Source organism: Ostrinia nubilalis, chromosome 28 (assembly GCF_963855985.1).
Source record: "Ostrinia nubilalis chromosome 28, ilOstNubi1.1, whole genome shotgun sequence".
Taxonomy (NCBI): Eukaryota; Metazoa; Arthropoda; class Insecta; order Lepidoptera; family Crambidae; genus Ostrinia; species Ostrinia nubilalis.
In genome coordinates, this window is record NC_087115.1 from 7,842,384 (window position 1) to 7,858,595 (window position 16,212).

Here is a 16,212-nt window from a genome sequence, read left to right on the forward strand (position 1 = left end):
CCATCCTCCGCCATCTGTCCCTGATGGTAGACTGCCTAGTGCAGTAATATGCGCGGTACTAACCAGACTCCAGCAGGTATCGCATGTCAGTGTGCAGCGCATCCAGCGACTGTCTAAATAGGATCCGCAGGCAAAGGCAAAGCAAAGCGGTCATGGTCACGTCGAGACTTCTACGTCGATTATAGAGGCGTATACAGCCATCCGCCATCTGTCCCTGTTGGTAGACTTCCTAGTGCAGTAATATGCGCGGCACTCACCAGACTCCAGCAGGTATCGCATGTCCGGCGACTGTCCCAAGAGGACCCGCAGCCAAAGACAAAGCAGAGGGATTGTGGTCACGTCGAGAAGTCCACGTCGATTATAGAGGCGTATACAGCTCTTTGCTCGATCTACCACCACCTCTATGTTAGCAGACTGCCTTGTCACCTTGGGATCCCAGTCGCAGACCGACGTTCTCGATCGGGCCGTATCACTCGATTAATGGCGAACCCAACTAGAGGGTTGCCCATCGCGGTGTTGGACCAGAGTCCAGCCTACGGCGGGCTCACTCTAGTGGGCATGATCGAGGGGACTACGGACGCGGCCTGACTGGTTTGGGTGAGACGGCCTGGTGTATCGTGTACTCACCAGACTCCAACAAATATCGCATGTCAGTGTGCAGTGCGTCCGGCGACTGTCCTAGCAGCGCTCGAAGTCGCGGGAGTCCCGCGCCCTCGCCGCGCCCGCAGCGGCAGAGGGAATTGCTGCGGCACGCTGGTGACAAAGCACGGTTGGTTAAATAGTTGGCAGTTATGGATTTGACTAAGAGATGGCGCTGTTCAGTTTTACATTAGATGAAGTGATGACATTTATCAATGACTAGCTTTTGGACTAGCTTTTGCCCGCGGCTTCGCCCGCGTGGAATTTTGTCTGTCACAGAAAAACTTTATCGCGCGCGTCCCTGTTCCGAAAACCGGGATAAAAACTATTCTATGTCCTTTCCCGGGACTCAAACTATCTCCCTGCCAAATTTCATCAAAATCGGTTCAGTGGTTTAGGCGTGAAAGAGAGACAGACAGAGTTACTTTCGCATTTATAATTAATATTAGTATAGATATAACATTTAGGTGCATACAATATGTACAGAGGTCAACATTATTGAGGCATGCTGAAAAGGCGCCCGCTCAGCAAAATTGTGACATGACACAAGTCGTCAAGTCACGAAGCTGGTTTTCAGCGGGTACCAACGCACGACGGGGGTTTTCCCCTTTTGACTAAGAGATGGCGGTGTTCTGTTCATCACGGTATTATCTGTGGGTCTAGACAAAGTACACAATATAATCGCAAATCAGTCGTAAGGCCTTTTTTGTATGGAGTTTTGATGGATTCTATTTTCGATTCGATCAAAAAGTGCATATTGTCTAGGGGGACTGTTCTTTCTCCACCATAAGAAAACTTTCCCACGGCAATCCAGTTTTGTAGGATCCAGTAATGCAAGATACCGCAAACTGGACTTTCGTGTGAACACACAAATGTGCGAAATCAAAATTAAAAAAAACAGTACCTGCCAAAAATGGGATGACTCCGTGGGAAAGACCCCGCACTTCAAGTTTTTTTTACTTGTTGTTTCAATCGTTAATGAGTTGTTATTTCTTAAAAGTTTTTGCAAAATAAGAAATCTTTTTTAAACTTACAATAAGCTCCATCTCCACTGATGATATCCAGATCACCGTCGGCATTCGTACTGCACTCCCATTCTGAAAAACCAATTCACGTATAACTAATTCTTTAACGTTCAATTTCCGATTAATACTGTCTAATTTGACAGAGCATATCAGCTTAAGCCAACGCTAAAATGAGCAGATAATAGTTTAAAGGGTACAGGGACCAGGGTAAAAGTCTTTAGCACAGAACCTAGGGTACAGGGTACCGGGTCCAGGGTGTAGCACAGATTCTGGGAATACGGTGGCAGTTATTAGTGACCGCCTAGTTGTACCTTGTGTGTTCCTTTTCTTTCTGTTCTTATCTTTGGTGTGCAATAAAGTGTATTTATTATTATTTTTTTCTTTCTTTCACAGGTACACATTCCCTCTGGTGCACAGGTACTCACTGTTGTGCTGCGGCACAGCACAGGTTCCGACACACCTTGTTATTTATGAATAGAACAGTAGTACCAATTATATTATACTATTCAAACAGTTATGGTGCGGTGTAAGCAAGGTACAGACAATGATCGCCTCCCTGACGTGCACAGCAGGGATGTTATGGATATCCGTAATCGTAACCGAAACTATCGGATATCCGTAATAAAAAAATATCCGTAACCGATTCAAAAGTTTCGGATAAAGGCGGAGTTTAAATCTTATTATTTTTTAATATTTGTTACTTGTCTGGCATTTCCTGGCACCATCTAATATGCCCGACTATTTTACCTTTATCATAGGTGTCGTCGTAGTACATTAGTTGGCTATGTGGCTCATGCAGCATCATATTTGAATTTTATATTTTTAAAATTCTAATATCCGTAACCGACATTATCCGAAACTTTCGGAAACATATTTTTTCTTATTTACATGAATATGGTTTGACTACGTTTGTGTGCGTTTGCTTCGTCGCGCTCAAATTTGTTTGGTCAGACAGAGACGGAGTGAATCTCTACGTTCGCACATAAGCTTAGCGAGAAATACTAGGTGCGCGTAATACCCGACTACTGATTACGCAATAATAACCTCTATTACTTTGTTGATAGGGTCGGAAATCGTGTAATTTATAAAATACTAGGTGGATCAAGTATTTAAAAAATTGGAATAGGTGCCGCCTAGTACTGTAAAATACCTAAAGTCCGATTTTTAATTCGACGGAATTCTGACAGCTGTCATTTTTTGACAATTCAGATGTAATAAGCCTTTTTTGCTTTGAATTATTAATAAATAATATGAAATGAAATTTCATCAAGTACAACTTACAAGAATGAACTATTGTTTGTTTTGTGAATTTAATGTACACTAATTATTATGTACATTTTAAAGATTAAATAGAAAAAAACGTGTTTTTAACACAGTAAAACAACATATTATCATAAACGGAAATATGTATTGATCATCAATCATCATTATCGTCATCAAAATCAACTTGGATTATAAAATTGGCATCTTGTTAAATTGATTATTTTATGAAGCTAAGATTTTATTAACAAAAGGATTTTCATAAAAAAGGTTTGTAACCCATGGATTATTGGCCAGGGAGTCCAGTAATAGAAAAATAATTTCCCAATTTTTTTTGTAACTTCAAAAGTATAATAATAAAAATTCAAATAACCATTTTGAAATGATCGGTACATTTTTAAGCCTTAGTTTTTCAAGTGAAACCTTAAATTCAAGAAGGGATTATTTTTTAATTTATGAAAATGCTCTCCATTCTTAGTGGGAATGTTTCAATGTTGACAACACTTCTGAAATGTCAAAATTCCGTCGAATTAAAAATCAGAGTTTAGTGTGTGGATCTGTTCTAGTAAATACGTGTCATCTCTACTCACTGTTGTGCTGCGGCGCGGCGCAGGTGCAGGCGTAGAGCGCGCACACGGCGGCGGCCAGCTCGGCGCGCGACAGGCCCGCGCACGCGCCGTCTAAAGGCACGCGCACCACCGACCTGCGGGACATGACGCGGTTACTTAGTGATAAGTGCTTGTTCACGTTGACTCGCGGGCGCGGTGACGAAATATCAAACATATGTAGTGATTCCAAGTGTTCACGTACGAAACGCACGTGCGGTCTAACTAGCGGGCAAGCTAGCGACTGGCGCGCGCGGAGCGCTCGCGGTAATTTCAACGCGTGAAGATGTTTGTGTGTGTTCATGTCAAACTGGCGGCGGCGCGCGCGTTTCACTCGCGACGTCAGGTAAGTTCAACCGGTTTGAACTCGTCGCTAGAAACGATAGTACGTCACACTCGCGCGAACGCCTGGTGGTTAATGTGAACACGAGCTCGCAACGTTTCCCGCGCCCGCACGTTCCTACGTGAACAAGCACTAAGATTACACCGCCTAAAATGTGCAGTCCCTTTTTTAGGGTTCCGTCCTGACAAGGAACCCTTATAGTTTCGATATGTCCGTCTGTCTGTCTGTCGGAGGTTTTGTTTGGAAACTATTGGCACTAGAGAGCTGTAATTTAAAATAATCAATTTAAAAAAATATATAGGCTAGCTCCTCTACATGTAAATTGGGGATGTTTTTTAGGGTTCCGTACCTCATAAGGAAAAAACGGAACCCTTATAGGATCACTTTGTTGTCCGTCCGTCCGTCTGTCAAGACCCTTTATCTCAAGAACGCGTGAACGTATCAAGCTGAAATTCACATGAAATACTCAGGTCTATTGTCCCTTTAAGCTGTGAAAATATCAAACTTCTAAGCCAAGCCAATCAAAAGATACAGCCGATTATGTCGATATTTTCAACAAATTTTCGACACTCGCAAAGGAATCAAAACCTACAGGATACTTCCCGTAAACTCAGAATCTTGAAATTTGGCATAAAGCATTGTCATACAGTGTGAGTCACGTTAAAGTGTACATATGAAAATAGATGAAACTAGACCTATTTTTATCGACAAAAAAGAGGTCAAAAATTTTTTCAGATTTTTTTAAAATTCTTTATAGAATTTTTTTTCTTCCAATTACTTATTGTAAAGAAAACGTAATAACTTTTAAACTAAGCGGTATATCCTGATAAAATAAAAACAGTAATAATGCTAAATAACAGGCAATACTAAAAAAATACATAAAATACACAAAAAAGGCAAAAAAATAATAAAAAATGATAATTTTTGAAGAAAATCTGCTTAAAAATTCGTGTTTTTTTGGTTATTTGATAAATTTCTCCAAAAAATGCCCCTATAACTGGTGGTTTTTATTACTTTGTATTATTCTCTATCGTATTATCTTTGTAAAACTTAAAATCGCATGTCTCTATCCCTATCACAACATTTGCTATGATCGTTTGAACAAAGGCCTGCCACAACATTATTCTCCGCTACAGGTAGAGACAATTTTAATTTTAACTAAAATGCTTATTTTACTTCGAAATCTTTTGTTTTTATTTGAAATCTAACTTGTATTTATCAAAATTACAAATCTAGAGCCATTTTCAGTTTTGATGTTAACGAAGCGTTGAATGGCGCGCCCGGAGAGGCTTAGTTCAAACGATCATTGCAAACGTTGTGATAGGGATAGAGACATGTGATTTTTGGTTTTACGAAGGTAATACGATAGAGAATAATACAAAGTAATAAAAACCACCAGTTATAGGGGCATTTTTTGGAGAAATTTATCAAATAACCAAAAAAACACGAATTTTTAAGCAGATTTTTTTCAAAAAGTATAATTTTTTATTATTTTTTGGCCTTTTTTGTGTATTTTATGTATTTTTTTAGTATCGCCTGTTATTTAGCATTATTACTGTTTTTATTTTATTAGGATATACCGCTTAGTTTAAAAGTTATTACGTTTTCTTTACATTAAGTAATTGGAAGAAAAAAAATTCTATAAAAAATTTAAAAAAAATCTCAAAAATTTTTTGACCTCTTTTTTGTCAATAAAAACAGGTCTAGTTTTATCTATTTTCATATGTACACTTTAACGTGACTCACACTGTATAATGCAAATATAGGAAAAATTGCGAAAATTACATTTTTTTAGTTATATAATATAATAAAAATATTTTAATAAAATGAAACTTACTACCTTATTTCTCACGAACGAATAAAGGTATCAAATTGAAATTTATACCAAATACCTAGATCTATTGTCCCTTTAAGAAGTAAAAAAATCAAACTTCTAAGTTAACGCGATCAAAAGATACAGCAGTTTATACCGACACCTTAGACGAATTTCCGTCACACGCTAGGGAATCAAAACCTACAAGGTACTTCCTGTGAACTCAGAATCTTGAAATTCGGCACGAAGCAACGTTATATAGTACAGATAAAGGAAAAATTGCGAAAATGTTAAATTTGAAGTTATATAAAATTTAAAATATTATTTTTGCTTACTTGACATAAAATATTTTTTTAATAATTATAAACTTACTACCTACCCTTTTTCACATGAACGCGTAGAGATATTAAAGTTGAAATTCATATCAAACACTTCTTAAATCTAACTAGCGGCCGCCCGCGACTTCGTACGCGTGAATCCCGTTTTTCCCGCTAATTCCCGTTCCCGTGGGAATTTCGGGAATTCCTTTCTTAGTGCACCTCTACGGTACCTAAGCTACGTCCCTTCCAAATTTCAAGTGCCTACGTTTAGCCGTTTAGGCTGTGCGTTGATCTGTCAGTCAGTCAGTCAGTTTCTCCTTTTATATATTTAGATTGCCTCTAAACTGTGAGAAATTCTAAATCAACGCAAAAATTCAAAACGCTGAGGTAGGTACCTACCTATAATGCAAATATAGGAAAAATAAATAAATAAAGAATAATCATACCGCATATTTTGAAATTCGCCACTACTCGCAACGGAATCAAGTAAGTAATTTGATTTAATACGTCATAAATTGTAAACCGCTACGTTTGTACGGCGGAACCCTCGGTGTGCGAGCCCAACTCGCACTTGGCCGGTTTTTTTTATCTTCTACCCCATTGTGTGGGGTATCGTTGGATAGGTCTTTTAAAATGGTTTAGGGGTTTCTAAGACTATTTTTCCAATTAGGTATCTTTTTGCAAATTATTAAAGTTTAAAGTGCCAATAAATATTTATATTTAGTTCCGATCCGGGCAAGTTCACTTAGGCTTCTGATTGGGCCAGTGTACATTGTCAGGAGAGACACAAACATGGGGTACACAACGGGGGTACAGCGAGGGTACACTCATGGCGGGTACCGCTGCAGCAGCGCGCGGAAGTAGACCAGCTCCACGGTCACTAACATGGGGTACACGACCGGGGTAGTGGGGTACACGACGGGGGTAGCGGGGTACACGACGGGGGTAGTGGGGTACAACGAGGGTACAATGAGGGTACACTACGGGGGTACAGCGAGGGTACTCACGGCGGGTACCGCTGCAGCAGCTCGCGGAAGTAGGTACAGCGAGCGGCCAGCACGGCGCGGTCACTGACATGGGGTACACAATGGGGGTACCCACCACGACCCATGGTTCTTCCTGCCTCACGGCGTACGAACCGAATCTCGGGACAGCGCGCGGGTACTTGCTCTGGGCATCTTTCCCCGGGCGCTTTGCTTGACTCCCTACAAATTTATCTGAACCATGTCCCTTCTCATAGTCAATTCTCCCCCTTCTGGGGCTTGACACCACAAATACGGTACTTCGCGTCGGGCTGCTATCGTTGATAAATGTCATCACTTCTTCTCATAACTTCGCCTGATTGTGTGCCAGGAGTGCGCGAACTCGCGCAGCGCGATCCAGTTTACTCGTGAGGTCCTGGTGATAAACAGGATGACGCTGTGCGAGTCTGCACTATGCCCATGCGGCGAGGAAGTCGAAGAGAGCCGCGATCACGCACTTTGGGAATGTAACCTCTATGACGAAGCTCGACAGAAGATGCTGGATGCGATACGGAGAGCCGAGCAAGGACACAACGGGGGTAGAGGGTACAACGAGGGTACACTCACGGCGGGTACCGCTGCAGCAGCTCGCGGAAGTAGGTGCAGCGCGCGGCCAGCACGGCGCGGTCACTGACATGGGGTGGGGTGACGGGGGTAGATGGGTACACATCGGGGCCTATGGGGTACACGACGGGGGAAGATGGGTACACATCGGGGCTAGTGGGGTACACGACGGTACAGCGAGGGTACACTACGGGGCTAGGGTACAGCGAGGGTACACAATGGGGGAAGTAGGGTACACAACGGGGGTAGGGGGTACAGCGGGGGTACAGGCTAGTGGGGTACACGAGGGTACACTACGGGGGTACAGCGAGGGTACTCACGGCGGGTACCGCTGCAGCAGCTCGCGGAAGTAGGTGCAGCGCGCGGCCAGCACGGCGCGGTGCGCGCGCACCGACCAGCCCGCGCCCACCAGCTCTACGTCACACCACCACCTGCGGGCGTATAGAGTTGAGATGAGACGTATTTACTAGAACAGATCCACACACTAGGTATTTTACAGTACTAGGCGGCACCTGTTCCAATTTTTTAAATACTTGATCCACCTAGTATTTTATAAATTACACGATTTCCGACCCTACCGTCAAAGTAATAGAGGTTGTTATTGCGTAATCCGTAGTCGTGTATTACGCGCACCTAGTATTTCTCGCTAAGCTTATGTGCGAACGTAGAGATTCACTCCGTCTCTGTCTGACCAAACAAATTTGAGCGCGACGAAGCAAACGCACACAAACGTAGTCAAACCATATTCATGTAAATAAGAAAAAATATGTAAATATTTTTATGAAATTGATATCTTTTCAATACGCCAACTTTTAAGTTGACAGTCCTAAGCCTGTTGAAGTATGAAGGGAGGAATTATTATTCAACTAGCTTTCCGCCCGCGGCTTCGCCCGCGTGGAATTTTGTCTGTCACAGAAAAACTTTATCGCGCGCGTCCCTGTTTCAAAAACCGGGATAAAAACTATCCTATGTTCTTTCCCGGGACTCAAACTATCTCTATGCCAAATTTCATCAAAATCGGTTGCGAGGTTTAAGCGGGAAAGCGTAACAGACAGACAGACAGACAGACAGACAGACAGACAGAGTTACTTTCGCATTTATAATATTAGTTGGGATTTCAAATTGCATTATTCATACTACGGTTGTATCTTTTAAAAAAAAAATGTATTTTAAAGTCATATTACGTGGATTAGTCCGCACTAGTCGCGTCAAGTATGCTAAATTACTACGTACTAGGTGGAATAGGTATTTGGATCGGGTATTAATAAATACTAGGAATAGGTGCACCTAGTATCAAATTTACCTAGTATAACCCATCTCTAGTATAGAGTTGAAATTAATTTCATCATCATCATTTCAGCCACAGGACGTCCACTGCTAGTATATGATGTCTAGATGATGATACGTAAACGAACTAAAGTCGCTGACATAGCCCGACGGATTAGCAAGCTGAAGTGGCAATGAGCAGGGCACATAGTACGCAGAACTGACGGCCGATGGGGCAGCGAGGTTCTGGAGTGGAGGCCGCGTACCGGAAAACGCAGCGTGGGACGTCCACCCACAAGGTGGATCGACGACATCATAAAAAGAATTTTATACTTGTGTGCAGAAATTAAAATTAAAGAAACACATTGCACTTAGTTGTTAGTTGGTTTCTGGTGTGAATGAGTTTAAAACAGCAATATTGACTTATCAATCCATAACTTGGTCGACATACAGTATGCGGGGGGTTCCCAACTGCTAGAAAAAACGTGCCGTGAATTTTACAGTTGCATGCGTTACAGAAACCCCCGCACTTTGACTCTGGACTAGAAAAACCAATTACTAACAGCTTTCTTCTCTCGTATCTCTTTAACGCAAGCGCGTGTCACCGAGTAAAAACAGTGCCCCTACCACTCTGAGGTCTCATTACTCGAGCGCGTTGGTTGACTGCGTTAAGAATAAGCCCTTACCGTTCGCTATAAGCTCTGTGCAGATCGGCGTGCAATGCCGCAGCGGGCTCGCGCGCCAACTCGGCCTGCGTGACGAGGTCTCGCCGCAGCGCCCGCTTCTAAGTACACAATACTGAGCGACGCGAAAGCTAAATGATTCCTTCCCTTTTCCTTCATTTTTTGTTATCTCCCGTCTTCTTATCTCCTTCCAAGCGCGCGTTGAGTGACTGCGTTAAGAATAAGCCCTTACCGTTCGCTATAAGCTCTGTGCAGGTCCGCGTGCAACGCCGCGGCGGGCTCGCGCGCTAACTCGGCCTGTGTGACGAGGTCTCTTAACGCGGCGCCCGCTTCTAAGTCGGCACACAACAGGAACACCTCCGCCAGCCGCCACGAGCCGACCACCGTGCGGATGAAGCGGGCGTGTTCGCATCCTGAACGACAGCACAGGTACAATTGAGTAAAATAAAGTACGGCCAACGAGAAGCGATACCAAATGTAAACAAACCCAATGTCATGGTAATTTGGAATAGCAGGGGTTTGACTTTGACATATTTTGGCGGGAGAACGAGACATTACGACAAATACACAAGATGGGAAGAGACAATAGATAGTCAGTTCGACAGTCGAATCGACCTTTTGTATCGCTGCTAGTTGGCCGTACTTTAGTTCGTAAATATCAACTTGTTTTACTACCTATCAATTTCTTAAAATGTAATTTGACCAATCCCGTATCTTTCCATTATTGTATGCCCATGCGGCGGAACACAGCTGATTTATTACACTTTTATGACCTAACTTATGTACCTGTGATTTCACAATAAACACAATTTGAATTTGAAATAAATAAGTGTAGTAACACCCAGTGGCCCACTCAAAGGGTCGGAAGACGTAGTGTGGGCAGGCTCCCCACTAGATGGACCGACGATTTGGTGAAGATCTCTGAAAGTAGCATGATGCGGGAAGCACAGAACCGATCGTTATGGAAATCCTTGGGGGATTTGTCCACCAGACCAGAGGTCATTTGGCTGAAACGAACGGACCTCCGGAATCTTATTTCAATTGTAACAAAGACGTGTTGCGATCTTTTTGGCTACTTTGGGTGTCACAAACTATTCGATGCTGACTAAAAATAGTCAAATCATCATCATCATCATCATCATTTCAGCCATAGGACGTCCACTGCTGAACATAGGCCTCCCCCAATGCTTTCCATGTTGATCGATTGGTAGCGGCCTGCGTCCAGCGCTTCCCTGCTACCTTTACGATGTCGTCGGTCCACCTTGTAGGTGGACGTCCCACGCTGCGTTTTCCGGTACGCGGCCTCCATTCCAGAACCTTTCTGCCCCATCGGCCGTCAGTTCTGCGTACTATGTGCCCTGCCCATTGCCACTTCAGCTTGCTAATCCGTCGGGCTATGTCAGCGACTTTGGTTCGTTTACGGATCTCCTCATTTCTGATTCGATCTCGCAAAGAAACACCAAGCATAGCCCTCTCCATAGCACGCTGTGCAACTTTGAGCTTCTGTATAAGGCCTATAGTGAGAGGCCACGTTTCCGAGCCATAAGTTATCACTGGTAACACACATTGGTTATACACTCTAGTCTTCAGGCATTGAGGTAATTTGGACGAAAAGATGTTGCGTAGTTTCCCGAACGCTGCCCAGCCGAGTTGGATTCGACGATTGACCTCCTTCTCGAAATTGGACCTACCTAGCTGAATCGTTTGTCCGAGGTAGACATACTTGTCGACAATCTCGAGAATTGAGCTCCCAACTGAAACTGGGTAGGGCGTAACATGGACATTCGACATAAGCTTCGTTTTGTCCATGTTCATCCTCAGGCCTACCTGTTGGGAAACTCGATTAAGGTCTTCGAGCATTGTGCCAAGATCTTCTAACGATTCTGCCATGACCACAATATCGTCGGCAAACCGAAGGTGAGTGATGTACTCGCCATTAATGTTTATGCCGAATCGTTTCCATTCCAGGAGTTTGAAAGCGTCTTCCAATGCAGCGGTGAACAGTTTCGGAGATATAACATCTCCCTGCCTAACGCCTCGCTGCAGTGGAATCGCCCTCGTGCTCTGCTCCTGTACTCGGACCGACATGGTGGCGTTTTTGTACAAGCACTTCAGCACCTCGATATACCGATAGTCAATACGGCACCGCTGGAGAGATTGTAACACTGCCCAAGTCTCAATCGAATCGAAGGCCTTCTCATAGTCCACGAACGCCAAGCATAGTGGCAAGTTATACTCCTCAGTCTTCTGTATAACCTGCCGCAGCGTATGGATGTGGTCTATGGTACTATAACCTTTTCGGAATCCGGCTTGTTCGGGAGGCTGGAAGTCATCGAACCTACGCGCGAGACGGTTCGTGATGACTCTCGAAAACAGTTTGTAGACATGACTCAGAAGCGAGATGGGTCTGTAATTCTTCAGCAAGGTCTTATCACCTTTCTTGAAGAAGAGCACCACCACGCTTCTGTTCCATGCCTCTGGCGTAGTTCCCTGGAGTAGGACGGAGTTAAAGAGTCTCTGAAGGGCTTTCAGTATCGGTGTTCCACCCGCATTCAGAAGCTCCGATGTTATTCCGTCATCACCCGGTGCCTTGTTGTTCTTTAGCTGTTTGAGAGCCATCCTAATCTCGTATAGGCTGATGTCCGGGATATCTTCGGTATAGTGTCGAGTTAGCTTAGCTCTTGGATCTGAAGTTGAGCTATCAACGGGTTTGGTGACCGAGGTATATAGCTGTCCATAAAACCTCTCGATCTCACCTAGAACCTCGGCTTTTGTTGACGTTACACTACCGTCCGCCGTCGTTAGCTTCGTCAGCTGGCTTTGCCCAATAGAGTTGTCTCTTGCGAACACTTTGGAGCCTTGGTTCCGCTCTATCGCCTCTTTAATACTGTTAGTATTAAAGTTGCGAATATCATGTCGCAAGGACTTCCTTATCTGTCTATTGAGCTGCCTATATGCCGTAGCGTCAACGGAGGACTGCAGCGTCATTGCACGTCGTTCTGCCATGAGGTTGAGGGTGTGGTCGGTGAGCTTTTGCGGCTTGTCTTTACGACGAGGTCTAAAGAATTTAAGCCCAGCCGCCTGGACAGTTTCTACGAACCCGTTATTGATCTCATCCACTGACTCGCAGTTTTCCAGGCATGCAAAGCGATTTGTCAACTCGAGCTGAAAGCTCTCGGGGCAGTGGATATGGGAATTGTAGGGTCGGAGCGTAGACTTCATCAGACGGGACCTTTCTAGCTTGACGTTAATATTTAGTATGCCTCTGACCATTCGGTGATCACTACCGGTTTTCACCCTGTTGATCACGGAGACATCACTAAATATTCGTCGCTTTGTGGTCATGATGAAGTCAATCTCATTTTTCGTAGAACCATCGGGACTCATCCATGTCCACTTCCTATGAGGCGGCTTCTGGAAGAAGGAGTTCATCGCAAAGAGGTCTTCCTTCTCCAGAAATTCGGCCAGCCTCTGCCCCCTGGGGTTCCGTTGCCCACATCCAAATTGCCCCACTCTCAGCTCATCATCACTTCGCATGCCCAGCTTCGCGTTGAAGTCCCCCATAACAACATTGAAGTAGGTTTTAGTAGTATGTATGGCCCTACTTATGTCCTCATACATAGCCTCTACTTCCTCATCTGGGTGTGTAGAGGTCGGTGCGTATACCTGAATTACCTTCAGCAAGTATCTTTTGGATACTCTGAGTATCAGGTAAGCAACCCTGCTCGACACACTTCCGATGGTGATGATGTTGTTAATGAGGGACTTGTGGACGAGAAACCCGACACCACCTTGGGACAGTTGTTCGCCCTCCCGGTAGTAGAGTAGGTTGCCGGATTTTAGAGTGATCGTGTCCTCGCCCTCTCGTCGGACTTCCGATAGTCCCATTATACTCCATCGCAACCTACTCAGTTCGTCTTCCAACTCTGTGATCCTTTCGTCAGTCCTCAATGTGCGTATATTATGCGTTACCAGGGCCAGTCGTCGTTGGTGTGGGTAGCCAGTCCGCCTCCGGAGATTCTTAGCACCCCCCGCCCCGCTGCTACCCTGACCGCTACCGTAGCCAGGAACTGCGGGGCCACCGGAGACTGGGGGCCTGGTCGCTGTTGTGTTCCTCATTGGGGGGATCATTGCCGATACTCGCCACTAGTGTCCGACCGAATGTTCGGTTTCGGTTTCGTTTTCGGTTGAGTTTCGGTAAAAACACGAGTTTCGGTTTAGTTTCGTTTTCGGCGGCAAACTTGCCGAAACTACGACCGAAACCGAATGTGCATTACGATCATAGTTTATACTTAATTTATAGTATTATACAATGTGTCCGGGCATGTAGTGATCGAACTTTAAGGGCGTGATCTATGGTCAATTTTATCGATGAAAATACTTCAAAGGACAATGTTCGTTCTCCATACATTGTTCGCCTAAAGAACCAACAATTTTGACATATTGCTACCCGAAAGCGAAATAATACGATTCTGTGTGTAAGAACAATGATTCCTGATGGACACTTGCCATAAAATTAATGATTAAGAATATTAAATCACAGCGATTTTATAATATGTCGTTTATGACAACATGGCGTCTAATGTATTGTGTGAATGTATGAACACCGATTCGCGAAAAATGTTTTGTATTGTCGTCACGCCGAGTCGCAGCCAAATAGTATAAAATAATAGAACAAGTTTTAGAAATACAACTCGGCATTCCACTTTTACAATATGCCCACATATTGCACGTAAATAAACAACATGAATCGTAGGTTGTTTCCACCCTTGTCATCTGACACATGAAATAAACTCCTATTGTATTATAGATATCGAAGCCGAATCGTATATAATAATAGAATGGGTTTTGGAGATCACTCGGGGTTCCACTTTTATAAAATACCTACATATTACATAAAAATACCACGAATCATGAGTTTTCTTTTCACCATTTACATCTGACACGAGATAACAAACTCCTATCTCCATGACTACCATCGTAGTCTATGCCAAAGACTACAATATTTTAAGCAAGAAGTTTCAAACCTTAGCGGCTACGGTAACCCCTGGGCCACATACATCATGATAACATTCGGTCGACACCGGAACGAAGTCTTGCGATTATGCAAAAAAGCATCGTATTCTAGTGCGGCTATATCACGTTCAACCGGGGTTTTAATTCGACTAAAGTCCTGACTAAAGACTGGAAGAAAATACGCCGCATTGTATGAGCACTTCGTGTTCGTTAAAGCGGCTTCAGATCTAGAGCCCACATAGTTTTCTTTCCAATAATATCCGCAAGTAGCGCTGCATGATCTTTACAACAAAAACGGCAATAGTTATTAAGGTGCCAAAATTATATGATTACTTTGGCACGGTATTATACACGTTCGAAGATTTGTCATTTTCATTCATTTCTTCATCATCATCATCATTTCAGCTACAGGACGTCCACTACTGAACATAGGCCTCCCCCAATGACTTCCATATCGCACGGTTGGTAGCGGCCTGCATCCAGCGCCTTCCCGCTACCTTTATCAGGTCGTCGGTCCACCTTGTGGTGGGTTGACATTGCAGAATATGACTTTTGATAGGTTCATCATAGAATTCGGCGGGGATATCCTCACTGAGGAAGTTCGTAAAAGGGCGGAACAAGATCTTATAATAATGCAAGGCCGAAGCTGTTACGCGCGTGCTCCTACGTGTAATCCGGCGAGTATGCAATAAATAGTAATGTCTGGTAAATAGTGGTAATACGTATCGTTCGTTCGTTCGTTTCAGCCGAAAAGACGTCCACTGCTGGACAAAGGCCTCCCCCAAGGATTTCCACGAAGACCGATCCTGCACCGCTCGCATACAGGCACCTCCCGCGACCTTCACCAGATCGTCGGTCCACCTAGTGGGAGGCCTGCCCACGCTACGTCTTTCGGCTCGTGGTCGCCACTCAAGAACTTTCCTGCCCCAGCGGCCATCAGCTCTACGAGCTATGTGCCCCGCCCCGTCTATGTCTGTATGCGCTACGATTACAGGGTATCATTTTGCATAGTCGCAAGACTTCACTCCGCTGCTGTCAAATCAATGTCGCATAATGTTATCGCAATGTGTGTGGCCCTTGGCCAAATCACAGAAGCCTATGCGAAGAAAGAGCACTTGAATGACAATAAAAATCAGGGTTACCATTTTATAAGATTTCCTCACTATTGAGGGTAACAAAGTAACATTAATAATCTAGCCATTAATTACATTTATTACCTATACGAGAAAGTAAAGCAACATGCGGTTTTATTTTAATTTGTAAAATATTAAACCCCTCATATTTGTAACAGTTTGTTCCAAGTTTAGTTTTACTGTTTTGTTAACAGTATTGCTGTTTCAGCTGTCACTGTGAAGCTTTGGGAAAATAAATAAATAGAAAAAATATTAACATAAATATTTATTTAAGTTTTTATGTTCATTATCATAATATGCCAATTTAAGTTACACTGTGTGACAGTCTTTGACACTAAACAAACTCTTCAGCTTAATAATACCTACCTACAGGGCGTTTTTATAGTTACTCTTGCTGATGAAACAAGAAGGGTTGATTCTACTACTGAAATACAACTACTTTTCTTACAGGACCAATATCAAATTCTCAAAAAAATTCACATCCTCGTGATGGTGATAATTTCTATGGAGAGGTTTTTTTTAT

The 16,212-nt window shown here is 43.6% G+C and overlaps 1 long non-coding RNA gene across 2 annotated transcripts; it reads right to left on the reverse strand.

Annotated features, from left to right (window-relative positions):
• Nucleotides 1-641: 641 nt before the first annotated feature.
• Nucleotides 642-3,603, reverse strand: LOC135085511 (uncharacterized). 2 transcript variants are annotated; one of them, XR_010260141.1, is made up of 3 exons: nt 3,515-3,603; nt 1,674-1,736; nt 642-753 (listed from the first exon to the last, which is right to left on the reverse strand). It is a non-coding gene; the product is annotated as an uncharacterized LOC135085511 (long non-coding RNA). The 2 variants fall into 2 exon arrangements; XR_010260142.1 differs by lacking the exon at nt 3,515-3,603 and adding an exon at nt 2,090-2,114.
• Between the last annotated feature and the right edge of the window lie 12,609 nt (nt 3,604-16,212).